This window comes from Pholcus phalangioides, unplaced genomic scaffold, assembly GCF_987345545.1.
Source record: "Pholcus phalangioides strain wild (caught in Gottingen) unplaced genomic scaffold, Ppha-v1.0 ptg000015l_1, whole genome shotgun sequence".
NCBI classification, from domain to species: domain Eukaryota; kingdom Metazoa; phylum Arthropoda; class Arachnida; order Araneae; family Pholcidae; genus Pholcus; species Pholcus phalangioides.
In genome coordinates, this window is record NW_028301608.1 from 112,525,783 (window position 1) to 112,540,690 (window position 14,908).

Consider the following 14,908-nt stretch of genomic DNA (forward strand, 5'->3'; position numbering starts at 1 on the left):
TATGGGGTCCAGAGCTCTGTCTGCTCCTATCCTGCCTTGTGTGAGCCACGACGTCAATTCATGACCTCTTGGGACAATCATCGGTCCGCTATGCACATATAACGCAGTCTAATGCTTGAGCGAGACATTATGTGAAGTCCGTAGAGGAACCAAACTCTGCGTTTCTCTGAAACAAAATCATTCACGTCTAACACCATCCGGTTGAAGCAAAGTTAATGCGTGGCAACAACAATCTCTCAGATCACTAATTCGAGATCGAATGGAGACTGGAGAGGGAGGGGGGATCTTTCTGATGATAATAATTAGATTTGGAAAATTTTAAAAAGAACAATTCTTTTGAAGTTTTGAATGCTTAAAATATCAAAGTTTTATAGATTATGGCCTCTGAAATTTACTAATAAACTTAAAACTGTTAAAAAAGACATTTACGGCACGAAAATTTAAAAAAAAAGAAGACATTTTTACCAAAAAATTTTGAAAATAACCAAAAAAGGAATTTATGGCATTTCGCCTGAACTTCCGGGCTCTAGTAATAAATATGAATAAAGCTGTTAGAATGTACTTACTGTATTTATTTTTTCACAGTTGTAAATGATGACCCATTGTCTCATTTCCAATGAAACCGTAGCATAAAATTCCAATTACCGTATCCCCCCCCCCCAACTTCAGCCGGCATGCCGGAAAATTCGAGTCACATAGACTGGAAAGTTCTTATTTTAAAAATCCATTCAATTAGCTAAATGCATATTGTTATCTTTATTAAACCTAGCTTTTCCCGTCATACCGAGAACGGACCAGACCCCCCCCCCCCCAACAAAAGATGATGTCCCACGAGTTTGCCGGCTAATGTGGGAGAGGGTACAGTATGAATCAATGCCCGAATATGCCCGGCCCGCAAAAAATTGTTTTTTTTTTGGTTTTTGGCCCGCTTCTAAAAAAAGGTTGCCCATTACACTGACCTATTTCCACAGATGAAGTATCGCGAGCCTTGAAAATGACTAAAAATAATAATAATTTTACTAAAGCCAATCCAAGACACATGATTCCGGAATCAAATAACATCCCATTCCACATATACAGAAAAACAAAAACATTTCTAGAAAATTCCGCCTATGTATTTATTATTATTTCCCAGCGAAGTCAATGCACAAGCTCCCCCCCCCCCCCTTTAATATATATAACTTTTTTTTTTTGTTATCTACAGCATGAAGACAAAAAGAAAGATCCATCAATATCGTGGCAAAGCAGAAGCAAAAATAATTGATTCGGATACAGTTTCCTGCCCCCAGACGGGCGATTGGTAGTTCAATTATGAGAGACGAGCACAGATAGGTTTTATGCAATGAGATTTTTATCGTGAGAGTAGGAGAGTTGAAACAGATTGAAAAATCGGAATCAGATAGGGCTTCAACCGAACGAGTTGTTGTTGCTGCTGAAACACAATTTTGTGTGGGCTGAACCTAAAAAAAAAAAAAGCCTTGTATATCGAGAACGAAGAAAAGAAATCAAATCGACAAAATCCAATCAATGAGATTCTAACCGATTCACCTTCGAGGCGTGTCAAGTAAGTTGATAAGTACCAAAAATAAAACAAAAAACCAATTCTCTTAAAAATTGGATCCATTTTCTTTTTTCTTATATATATAGGCCCATGTAACAGTCTCTTTGAAAAAGAAAGCTATTATTATTATTTTTTTGCTCATTTGTATCAATTTTCTCGATCTTTTTTGGAGCAAATTTCGCTTTTTTTGGAAATGGACTATTATTTTCCAGTTGACAAATGTTAATCAATTTTTTTTATCAACTATTTTTAGGCGAAAAAAGGCCATCTATATATATGTGACTGTACACATCTCAAGGTCTTATATTTCCATAAAAATAATTTTGAAGCGAGCGGAACAAATGAAATTGAGATGTTATGAATGGGTATCAGATTAATATGGAGGAGGATAATATGTGATGAAGCCTGACCGGTTGTTTCGTGGGTTTTTTAAGTGAGTGAAGAATAATGGGAAGTTAGAAATGGGTTCATTTTAACTTCATTATATTGGTGTCGTATTAGTTTTCCTCCTACGGGTTTCCGATGAAATGCGAGCTCCGTTCAGGGAGTTTTAGAACATCTCCCGTTTTTTTTAGATTTCCGCCTCCGGGACAACGTCATCGATTGTAACAGATCATCCACATCCATCCTCATCTTCAGTGTTTGTAGTCCTTTGCGTCGGTCGGAGGTCGGTCCACGGTCTTGGTGGCTAGCGGGGCTTTTTCTTTTTTCCAGCATGGCCCAGCCACAAAATAGCCTGCTTATATCCCACAAGGGACAGAGTGGGGGCTATGTTTGGTGTTTGCATCCGATGTTTGCATAAAAATTTCCGATTTAAAACTTCACGAAACCACCGAAGCAATGTTCACGTAAAATGTAATTCCTATATGCTTCACAAATATTGAGCAACATTTGAGTTATTTTTGGAGGAAAAAGGCATAACATCCAAAACAATGTTCCTCAAACTATTTTACAGCTGCGGATTGGTGTAGTTGAACAATTTCGTGGACTGGCGACGGAAATGTGAGAAAAGATTGGTGGACCCAGCAAAAAAGCAGGAGAAATATTTTGAAGATCGGCAAAAAAGATTCCATGAACCCACCCGGGCACGTCCTAAAAAGTCTCAGCTGTATAGCGGTCTACACAATAATGAAGTCGAGCTCTATGATTTATGAGATCAAATATGTAAGTTAGTGTGGTGGCCCAGCATATAATTTTGAATGTGGTTCCATGTTGATGTTGAGACGGACTTGAAGGCATCCTGTACATTGAAGAATTAAAAATTTGTTTGTTTTCAGTGGAACAACCTCATAAAACCATAAAGAGTTTCGTGGGAACAGCTTTATTACAGTCAAGGGTTCCGCGGGAGCTTTTACGTTGGAAACCTCTGCAGTAGACATTTCGATTTGTCGTCCAAGGCATCATTTATCTGGCCGGTGGGTGCATATTAATATAAAGACTTTTTGAAGGGGAAAAAGGCCACTGAACGCAAAGAAAGGAATAAAAACGTGACGTATATTAAACACAGAAGATGGTTATAAGATGTAGAGAGTGGTGGAGGGGGGGGGGAAACGAATCTCACGACTCCATATTTACATGGTTGCAGCAACGAACAACATGCACGTGAGGTAGCAGTGAAATATCATCTCGGGTAAGTATTTATCACTTTCGCCCACAACAACCCCGAAAGAGTTCAAAACACGATGCGCATAATTTACCGGACGGACGGACATTCTTTGGCTTTTCCATTTTGATACTTTCTTATAGCGAGTGAATATGTATGTGCGTACGCGTACATTACATGCTCCTCAATCATTCGGAAGATTCATGTTCGTGACTTTGAAATCACTACTTCCACGCGATAACATCTCGCTTCTGTGCACGGCGGATAAATAAGGAATCTCCTCGTAACATGTGTATGTGACTATTTTCAAAAAATATATACTGTATATCTTATTTCAGAAGATATTGTGTTTAACGCAAAGTCTTAATTATTCAAATTTTTAAAGGTTCCCGCTTCCATTGCGAAATTTAATTGTCTGCAGCAGTGATTCTCGACCCGGGGTACGTATTGACGAGGTATTCAGACATATTAAGCGACAAAATAATCAGCAATGGTTTGAAAAAATTGGCAACGTAATAAAAAGCTGCTAAACATTAGCAAGCGTCCTACGACTTTCTCTAGGACAAGAGGCTCCCACATTTTTTGTTCTTGCGGAACCCTCGATGGATTGATGGGACTGTTCCTGGGACTAAAATAAACATGAATACTTCACCCAACATAGATATTTCTATAGCGAAACGAAAAATTTCACAGCTTCTGATACTGCGGTATATCCCAGAGAAGTTCTCGCGGAACACCGGTTGGAAGTTGATGGACTAAACAAGAGGTTTTCAATGTTTTACTTCTAGCCGGAATCCTCGATAATTATGAAACTGTTCCACCAAACCCTTGATGATGTGTGATTATGAGACCAAGAAAAAAGGAATATTTCTCCGATTATAGCTGTTTGCATCATAATAACAATAAAAAAAAATTCACAGCTTTTGATACCACGGTATCCCAGGGCTCTACGGAACATCCGTTGGAAGCTTGTACTGCATTCCCGATGAATACACCAGCATCATATGCATTTGATGAGTTCGCAACCCTTTTAAACATTTTCCTGGGGTCGAAAGCCTAATACGCACGTCTAGTGGATAAACATCCCACGCAGTTCTATTCATACGTAAGCCTCCTATGCATTTGTAGGGGATGAGCACGCTTTCTAAGCACCTCTAGGCTACGATTACCACAACTAAACCACACATGTATCTCGTCCCTATTCCTCTGCGGAACTTCTAACGAATTGGTACATGTTGGAATGTGCATGTCCGTGTTGTGAACCTAACGTGAAGCTTGTTTCTGTGCAATGATTGTTATAGTGCTGCCATCTGCCACATATTTTTCGAACTATGAATGAAGAGTAATGTTTGAAGATTTTACCGTTGTAGGCCTGTTGATCTCTGCGGCGAGACTTTGCTGTTCGGTTTCTCTCTGCTGTGTACTTCTAGGCTGTATGCAATACTCATATGCATTCCAATGGGTATTTCAAGTATGAATGGTTGTGACGCTGCAGGGTGCCATGGAATTGGCTAGTGGCGTCACAAGAATGTCTGACCCCCACAGAAGGGAGTCTGACAGCTCCAATTTTGGAGTCAAGTATGAATCCTATTTTTTCCTCTTTTTTTATCACATTATATAAGTTTACCTTTCGGGATAAAAAGTCCTCAATGACAATGTTTTCAGACGTGGAACTTGTGCCTTCGATGAACGTTTCTGCGAAGACATCTCTTCCCAAGGAGAGTTTCACGAATGTGAAAATCCACACTCAAAATAATATAATAAGTGCTTCAGAAAAGTGATTAAAATTTCAAATGTTCCACAACACCCCTGCTCGTTTTAGAAGCATTTCAGCAGCACCATAGAGTGCTACGACATAATTGTAATATAGTCCTAATCATCAATTGCAATCATTGTACTGAATACGCTTTCAAAACAATCCACGCAAATCCTATCACGGCAGCCTGAACTAGACTTACGCCACCTGTAAACACCCCCACCAAACCCTTCTCTTTAACCATTTCAGTGGACAGCAGAAAGAATGAGAGAGGGAGAAAGAGGGATCACTATATAACCCAATTCAAAATGCCACATGCTTTTTTTAATGAAGTAGTCTTCCTTCCGATTTGCAGCAGGTGCAAACTAAGGGTATAGGGAAAAGTGTTACATTTTCAGAAATCAACTTTAAAAAATATCCGGTCTCGTCATTGCTAAAATAAGAGGCTTTTATGAAGACGAGATATCTCGTCAATGTCGTTTAAAGGGTTTATAATAAACTGTTATAATATTTTCCACCATCGGCATCAAAATCGTTACGACTTATTTATAGCAAACTCAAGAAATATTGGAGAGGAGGTTTTAGCCAATATTCTAATAGATATACAGTAATGAAGATTGGAGACGGGGCTCGAGCCTAATACTAGTTTACGTGAATGAATTCGACTATAACTTAAGAGGGACCCTGAGCAAACCCAGGCAAAGACCGTCTCACCCCCATGAAAATAAAAATGAGGTGATTATTTTCAAAAGGGAACATTCCCACTTTTTCCAACATACATCTTTTAACGATTTATGAATATTTTTTATTTTTATTTATTTATACAATATTGTTGGCCCTGGGGCCTGTACAAGAGAATGCGATTGAAAATGACAAAGATATTGTTTGATTATTGGACAAAAAACTAGTGGTAGTGGGGGATTCGACAATAGAGCTGTGATAAGCTCTGTCAGATTATGCAACCAGGATTATTCAAACGGAAGTATTTTTGCTTGAAATGACATTGTAACGTTTCTATCAAAATGGAACATATCTACCTTTTTTTCATACACTTCGGTATTTTTCATCTCCCGATAACGGACAGCCATGGAACCGGACACTCCTCGCTAACGAAGAGTGTCCGTTAATGGATAGTAAGATAGATACATTCAGTACCATTCAATGTAATTCATAATAGTTTAAGTCAGTGAAGGTGTCCGCTAACGGGGAGTGTCAGTTATGTGAGGTTCCACTGTAGAATGATTTTGTTTCTTACGTTAATGACGAGAAAACACTAAGGGTACCTTCCTGGGCTAAAACCTTCTGGAATCAACAGGTGAAGTAGAAATTTCCTATTTTTCAGACTTGACCAATTCAAATTTCAATCGAAAGATAACGTTGCCACTAATTTCCTTTCAAAACGGAACATTTCTAAAATTCAAATGTGGATAACTCTGTTGACTGTTGGTCAAGAAACATAGTATTTGTGAATATTCTTCTATCATTCCTACATGCTACCTGTTGGGATATTTTCAGCTTTTGTAAAGCTTACTTCTATATTGTAAATTTAGAAAAAGTGGAAATGTTCCCGTTTGAAAATAAGCTTCTCAAATGTTTGGATACATAGTCAGAGAACATTATCTAAAAATCGGGCCCCAAAACTATGGTGGGAGGGCAAATGCTAAAATTATTTTCAGATTACCATTTCAAGTTCAAACATGTGCATGATTTTGGAAAAAAATAAATCACAAAAAATTGACGTCACAAACTTATCAATATCATGTTATTCGGAATGACTACAAGGCATTTCTTCTCATGTTCTTCTTTCTTCTTCATGTCTTGAAAGAATTTCGTTTTCCTCTTCATTCTTTTTCTTACCCTCCCCCACGGCCTACCGAAATGTCGAGTTATAATGATAGTGTAGGGTCCCATATATCAAAGAAGTGGCAGCCCTACTTTATAATCACGCCGCCAGGTAGGGTGGTGATAGCAGCGTACTACTACTACCACTACTTCTACTACAGCTTCTTCAGTATGTGGTGTGTGAGAACAACAACAACAACATAAGAAAAGATTCCAGAGACTGTATAAGAAGGACGACGACTGGTAGCGTTTAACTCTTTTTGCCTCTTCAGAGGATCGCCACACACACAACCCTCTTCTACCGCCACCATTCTACCCCCTGATGTTGTGGGCCCCAGCTGATGCACACACACACACAGTAATTATCGCATGGGGCCCTTCGGACAGTTAGCCAATGGCGAGACAAGGAAAGTTCTTATGTCTCCTCCCCATGGGCACTCGTAATAACCTAGCAGAAAAAAGGGAGGCATCATTTATACACATACATTTATTTATTTATTTTTCATATATTTTATCTTATTATTATTTTTTCCATAGTGGAAAAAAGCGTTGTTTTCGTGTGTTGCCTCTGGAGGAGGTCAAAGGTCATTTTTCCCCAGCACAAAAGGGCCGGGTAGGGTCGTTTACCGCTGTGTTAATAAAGCAGCTACTGGGCCTTATTTTTTCATTTTCTGTTATGGGGCTCGCGAAAAAAAACAAAATAATAATGTAATAAAAGATAATAAAAAGGCTTTTAAAAAATGAATTGTTCGCTCAGGAGCAACACGTTTAAATAACATTACGCCTTTGGACGGACCACCCTGAGCCCCATCTTTCCTCACACACACAAAAAAAAGCTATTTGTGTTAATTTAATCTGGTGGAATTAATATTTTATTTTATCTTTTCGCTAACTTTTGATCTCTCGTATTTTGTTATTTTATTATTTATTTTGTGTGTCAGGAATTTGGAGAATTCGCCGGATTGGCTGTCACGATTTTCAACGTATAGGAATGGATAACTTTACGAAGATTAAATGATGGTGGTTGTCAAGAAATATTTTGGCTTTTGACAGGATTTTGGGGATTTTGGTGGGAATTGGGTTCCAGCTGGTATTTATGTTTTTTGGTTTTTATAGCACTCAAATAAACATTTTACGGTGATAGAGGTATACCGAAATGCTGGGCTGGACAAATCCCAGGCACCTAGTCACCGTGGCGCTTAGGAAATCGGTATTGGCACCTGAAATTTTACCAGCATCGTTGCTGAGGTAAAGTGTAAGTATGACAAATAAATCAATTAATTTTTGATTTCGTAAAAATGGATCTTCCAAAAGAAAACAACAACATTATCTAGGACTCTTTTTCTTGGGGGGAAACATGCTCAACTCCTAAGAAATTTGGCCGGGACTTGAATTTGTTTCCGATTTGTCCAGCGCTGCTGAAATGTCTGTATAAATATTAGCAAAACCTTAATAACAGCTGTATGATTATAAGAGAAATGAAATTTGGAGTCTCGTGATTGAACGAAATGAGTAACGTAGGAAGAAAAAAGTCTTGTCGCCATTAAACAGATCTCGGAACTTGCTGAATGGTGTTTCAACCCTTGGTTTTTTACCATACTACAGTCGACGCTAGGCTACAACGACTACAGCGTTATTGCCAGTGATGTCTTAAAGCATGGGCCGACCAGGGCACGGCCCCAGATCCTCAAGTACAGGAGGGGCCTCATAATAATGCGATCTCGTTAAAATTTTCGATTTTAAGTACGTAAATTGGAAAGCAATCATATATTGTTAGGTTGGGGTCCTTCTTAAAAAACCAATTTGCTCTGAGGCCCCTACGATGCTCTTAGAACGTCCCTGGTTATACCGACCATTTCATCATAACGACCAGTAAAATAAGTCCCAAATTTTCTCTTATTTACGTCCATGCTATTTTCGACCCAACACAATGGTTATCTGTAGAGAAGATCATTCAATCGATAAATACACTGGTGTAAGAAATTAAGAGAATTTGCAGACCTGGTCGATTATCTCTAGAACTACTGTACCGATTTTAATGAAATTTGATATGTACATACATTGATACAATACAAAACAAATAACCATTCAATAATTGCAATACACACGCATAATCGTGCGTTACACTCGTTGGAGTCGGAAGGTATGAAACAGTGGTTGCAGAATAAACAAAAAAAAATGGGTTAATAGATGGGTATGGTCCCCTCTTACAGATATACAGGTCTCGCAGCGTGATTTCATACTTGAAATAAGGCAGTTTATCATTTCCAGTGGCAATTGGTCCCACTCGTTCAGCAACGCTGTTTTCATTCCCTGGATGGTTCCCGGAGGGGGGTTGCGAGTTGCGATTGCCCTCCCCAGAGCGTCCCAGACATGCTTTATAGGTTTAAGGTCTGGAGATCTGACTGGCCAATCCATCCGGCGAATATCCTCACTCTCTAGAAAATCGTCGAGCAGAAGAGCTCTATGTGGCCTCGCGTTATCGTCCATTAAAATGAACTCAGGGCCAACTGCACCCCTGAAAAGGCGAACATAGGGCTCCAAGACCTCATCCCTATACCTCACACCAGTCACAGTGCCTCTTTCAAAGACAGGAGAAGTGTGTGGCCATCCAACATGATGCCTGCCCAGACCATTAAACCTCCTCCGCCATAATGGTCGATTTCGCGGATATTGCAGGGTAGGTAGCGGGTCCCTGGTTCTCTCCATATGAACGTACGGCGAGAATCGGTGCTTAGGCTGAACCGGGACTCATCAGTGAAGAGAACTGTCGCCCATTGATCCATACTCCAATCTCTCTGTACCATGATAAACGGATTCTCCTGTCCGTAGAAGTGAGCGGGAAGCAAACAACAGGTCTTCTTGCAAACAACCCTCTCTCATGAAGTCTTTTGGAAACAGTCACCCTTGATACACGGGTTCCTGTGGCTGCATACAAGTCACGAGAGAGCTGAGAAACTGTAGCACTCCTATTACGCCTCGCTATAATCGACAAATGGCGATCTTCTCTGGCTGTCGTGGCTCTTGGACGACCTTGCCCAGGCTTTCTCTCGATGGATCCGGTATCCTGGAACTGTTTCCATAAGTTACACACGACGCCGGACGTTAAATTGAACTCTCTACAAATCTGGAATTGAGATTGGCCTGCTTCTAGCCTTCCCACAATTCGCCACCTCATTCCATCATCTAAACATTGGTGGTTACTCATTTTTACTGTTACGATTTGAAATTAACTGATTGCTGCAAAATAACACCAAGAAATTCGCCGAGGTGTGCTAGCGAACGAAATGCGTCTTAACTTACGCGCGCTTATGAAGCCTGTTTCTCTACTGGCTCCGCCTACACACACGTGTACGCTTACGTATTTGACGTACAAGATTTGCATTTTTGCCTAGAAGCAGTGGTTTTACATTCAGTTCAGTTCTTTTCATGAAATTCGATAAAATATGCAAATTCTCTTAATTTATTTCACCAGTGTATGTCCGAACTGCCCTGCTCATTTCTTACAAAGAAATTAGCTACATCTGTCTCTAAATGTATTTGACTGAAATAAATTGGGTCATAAATTAATTTAAATACTGTGATTATTATTTTCAACCACATACATTTTTAATGTTACTGCTTTATAACAAAATGAATAATACTGGATAATGAAAATGAATACTACAAGAAAGGAATTTTCTTAAGAAATTTTAATCGTTTTTAAAACATTCAATATAAGAACCACCCAATTTAACATCGGTTTTTCGTGGGTCGTTATAACGAGCGTCACCTGTGTTTATTTTCCTCTCGCATGTTAAAATTTTAACCTCATTTCAAATTTCATCCTTTATTTTACTGATTTCCCAAAACGCTCTTTTCATGTTTAAGTTCATTTATCCATGTTTCTTACGTCATTTGCGTTTTTTTACGCTGTCTCTATCATTCCAAAAAAACCAGCGTCATGATTTGATGTGTTAACCCTTCAAGCGGCACAGCAGAAATCACCAAACGCACTATAAAACGCCACATCTTTTTAATAACGAACTTCAACGACTTTCGACTTTCTTCCGATTTTCAGCAAGTGTAAACTAAGAGGTGCAGGGGAAAAAGTTTTCCATTGAGAAATAAATTTTACAAAATATATGGAGCCTATCAATACTAAATCTAAGGGCTTTAAGGGGGCGAGATATCTCGTCAATGCCACTTAAAGGATTTAGCGAGAAACATTGATCTTCGTCATCTTTTATCAATGAAATTATCGATAAGAGCAATACCACTCAGTAACTACATGTTGAATTAACATAAATTATAAGATTTTGAAAATATATCGGTGATTGCGTTATAGGATGAATAAAATAATAAAAATGGATAATATAGGAGAAATTAGTAAATGGTGTTTATTGAGAGATTAAAAATGAAAAGTTATGTTATAAAATTTATAAAAATGAAAATGGAATTCGATATATCGTGAAAATAATGTGCTTAGAAGATTACGCCAACACAAGGTGCTATTTCAGACGGCGCTTCGTTGCTCAGAGTTCTCCAACATCATTATTAATTCTGCATTATAGACTATAGGCGATTTTCCAAACAAGATTTGATGTTGTAGAAGAATTTATCGTTATACAGTCGACGTTCGTTATAACGACCTCCCCAATCGTTCCACGGAGAACGGACGTTATATTAGAATGTCATTATATCAAATTTTTTCGTTTTGTTTTAATTCATTAAAGTTTAGCTTCTCCTTAAAATACTGTAATAAAAATGTGAAAAAGACACTACAATTTAAATACATAGTGCAGTATGTGCATTCCACTTACGAAAATTCTATATTACGGCCTAAAAACCTGCATTTATTCTTATTATTACACACATTATTTTGCGCATTATAATATTACACATTATTTTGCGCATTATAATATTACACATTATTTTGCGCATTATAATATTACACATTATATTGCGCACATTATTTTGACTCCCTCCTCCAGGGCCGTCTTAAGAGCATCATGGGCCCCCGGGCCAAATGATTTTTCTGAGGCCCTACCAGGCAAATTCTCGAAAATCTCAACCAGATCTCATTTTTGTGAGGCCCCCCCCCCTTTCCTCTTGAGGCCCATGCCTTAAGACGGCACTGCCCTCCCGCTTCGTTCCACGGAAAACGGACGTTATATCGAACCTTTTAAAAAAATCGTAAAGTTTAGCTTCTCCGAAAAATTTCATATTTTATTGACGTAGTAATTTTTTTGTTGTTATAATGTTGCAATGAAAATGCCTCTGGAAGAAAAAAAAATCAAAATTTAAATACATAATACGATATAAATATTGTATTTACGGAAATACAGCATGTATGTCCAAAACCTTCATTTATTTTTCACTACATTCAGCGAAATACAGTGATAAGTTCACTTGCCTGTATATTAGGGTGGATCGAAAAATCGAAATGTGGATGAAAGAATCGGCTTGGGGTGCAAAAGTTGTCTTTTAAGCATACTTACATAAATGCAAAATTTTTTCAACTTCAATGAATTTCTTCCGGTGCCCCAAGACACTTAAATATTTGCCAAAAAACGATTTTTATACAAATTTTGAATAAAAAATTTAAAAAAATGAGTTAAATAATCGATTTCACAGGGAAAATAGTATAGGCAGAGAATGAAAAATCGTTTATTGATTATTATCAAATGTGTAAAATTATTTACCATAGTGAAAGTTGGAAACCATTGTAAAACTTGGAAGGAATGGTGAAAATATTCATGCCATATCCAAGCAGTTGAAAGATGCCTAGTGTCTGAGGCGTCGGAATGTGCGTGTGGAGAAGAGACACGATTTCATATTGAATAGGACAAAATCAAGAAGCCATATCAGACATTTTAATACCAAATAAATATGTAAATCTTCAAATTAATACAATTAAAAAAGCCATTATATAAGTTCAATTTTTATAAGTTTTATGATTTATTGCTTTGATTTTTAAATGTATACTTCACGTATTGTTAGAAAAGTATTATTATTTATAAGTTTATACTTTAATACCTGAATACTCTGAAAAATGTTTTTAATACATTTTCATAAAAATTTCAATTTTTAACTATTTTTGGAACGCTTGGGATATGAATGGATTTCAATTTACAAAAAAAAATTATGCAAACGAATATATGCCCAAGACACAACTTTCTCACCCCAAACCAAAAGTAATTTCGAAATTTTTTTTATAAAAATTTCAATTTTTAACTATTTTTGGGGTGTTGGGGCACCGGAAGATACGAATGGATTGCAATGAAATTTATAGTAAGATAAAAAATCAATCACGTGGGAGTGGGAAAATAATGTAATACATAATAAACACAGAATGATAAGCAAAAAGTTTCCAGTGATGGCGCTAATTAATCAATGGGTTTCCAGCATAGAAATCACAATCATTTATTTTTAAATCGTTTCATACCTTTTCTTCTCCAAGCATCAAATGTCAAGGTCCAAGTCAACGACGGATTTTCTCCGAAACTTTGAAAAAAAAACGGGGAGGGGGGGGGGGAACCGAGTCAAGCTCTGTCGTTGTAATGGATTGAATGATGTTTACCAGTCATTATATTGGATATAAAATAACATGGTGAATTTGGGAAATATTTTGGACCTGTCTTATCGGTCGGTCGTTATAACGGAATGTGATTATAATGAGCGTTGACTGTATATCTAATATCGTTGTGGCGAGGTTTCACTGTATGAATTCGGGCTCTTACAAATTCCTGGTGATGCTGGGGGGGGGGGACCATTTAGAAATAGATACAAAATACACAGTCCAGATTTGAACCCGTAGAACCAGAGAAATCAACAGTACTGGGGAGGGACGTCTAGAACCGATATCACGGCCGGAAGCTCTACGGTTAATCATTTGTTTACATGTTACTTGTGTACAACATATGTTAAATAGGAACATTCTCTCAATACAACACACAGAAATGTTCCCTTCCTCTCTTAACCACACCCTGGGTGCATGGATGTTTTTTCCTACCTTCCGCTTCCTAATAAGTAGTTTTTATAGAAATACTAAATACCTTCCTAATCACCCCTCTTGCACCATGTTATTAGTAAATAGCGGCGTAACACAGCACTGGTTTCTCGGCGCACATAACTCAACAACAACTGTGGGATTAATGGTAGTTATTACACCATTAATAGTTTATTATTTTTATTCATTTATTATTTTCAAACTCCTGATGGTTAATAACTAGTAAATAAGTAGGAAGGGAGTTTGCGTTAAGTAGAGATTACGTATAATAATGCGTACATGGTTTTTAGCGGCACTTTCACTGTTCGGAACAGATGCTCCCTCTCCCTCTGGAGGATGTTTTTCCTTAAATTTTTTTATCATTTAAAATAGTATACGGTCAAACGCGATTTCACAATTGGCGTTCTTGGCTGATTCCTATGAAGAGTAATGTTAGTGAACCTTGCTTATAACGTCGGTGGAAATGAAACGATCTCGAATATAACAACGTATATTTCGTCACTTCGTTTCGATTTCCTCAAGAAATTTCTAGAAAAATGTCCCGTTTTCGAACGAATGTTGCTTCAAATCAAATAATAAAATCTTGGGGGGGGGGGGACGGAATGATGAAGATAATTTCCCCACAATTTATATAAATCTATAAACATAAAATTGATTTTCTGTGTGTGTGTTCTTTATACAAATCTACAATTTTAGACCGATCGTTTCCAAATTTTGCATGCATACCAAACATGTCCCGGATTAAACAATGGGCTACTTTAAAAGCTTTAGAGCTGGGACGAATGCCCGAAATGGGCAAAAAACAACAAAATACTGTCTGCTAACAATGGTTCCTGTGCCTCAACAATGTCTTTTGGAATGCTTACTTTGGTTACGTGGTTCCCTACCAATGCGTTTAAGACATGTATATGCCTTTACAATGGTTTGTCATCTTTTTATTGCTGCCAGTGCTATGTACAATAATTTATGCCTTTACAATGGTTTGTAATTTTTTTAATCCTCCCAGTAATTGAAGAAAACCAACCGGGGCAGCGTCGGGTATTATAGCTAGTAGGCGATAATTGACAACATTTCTAACAAGAATTGCCGATATTCCGTTGTTTCTAAAAACTCGGTTAAACAAAGTTTCGCAAAATCTTCGATGTCGTTATAACA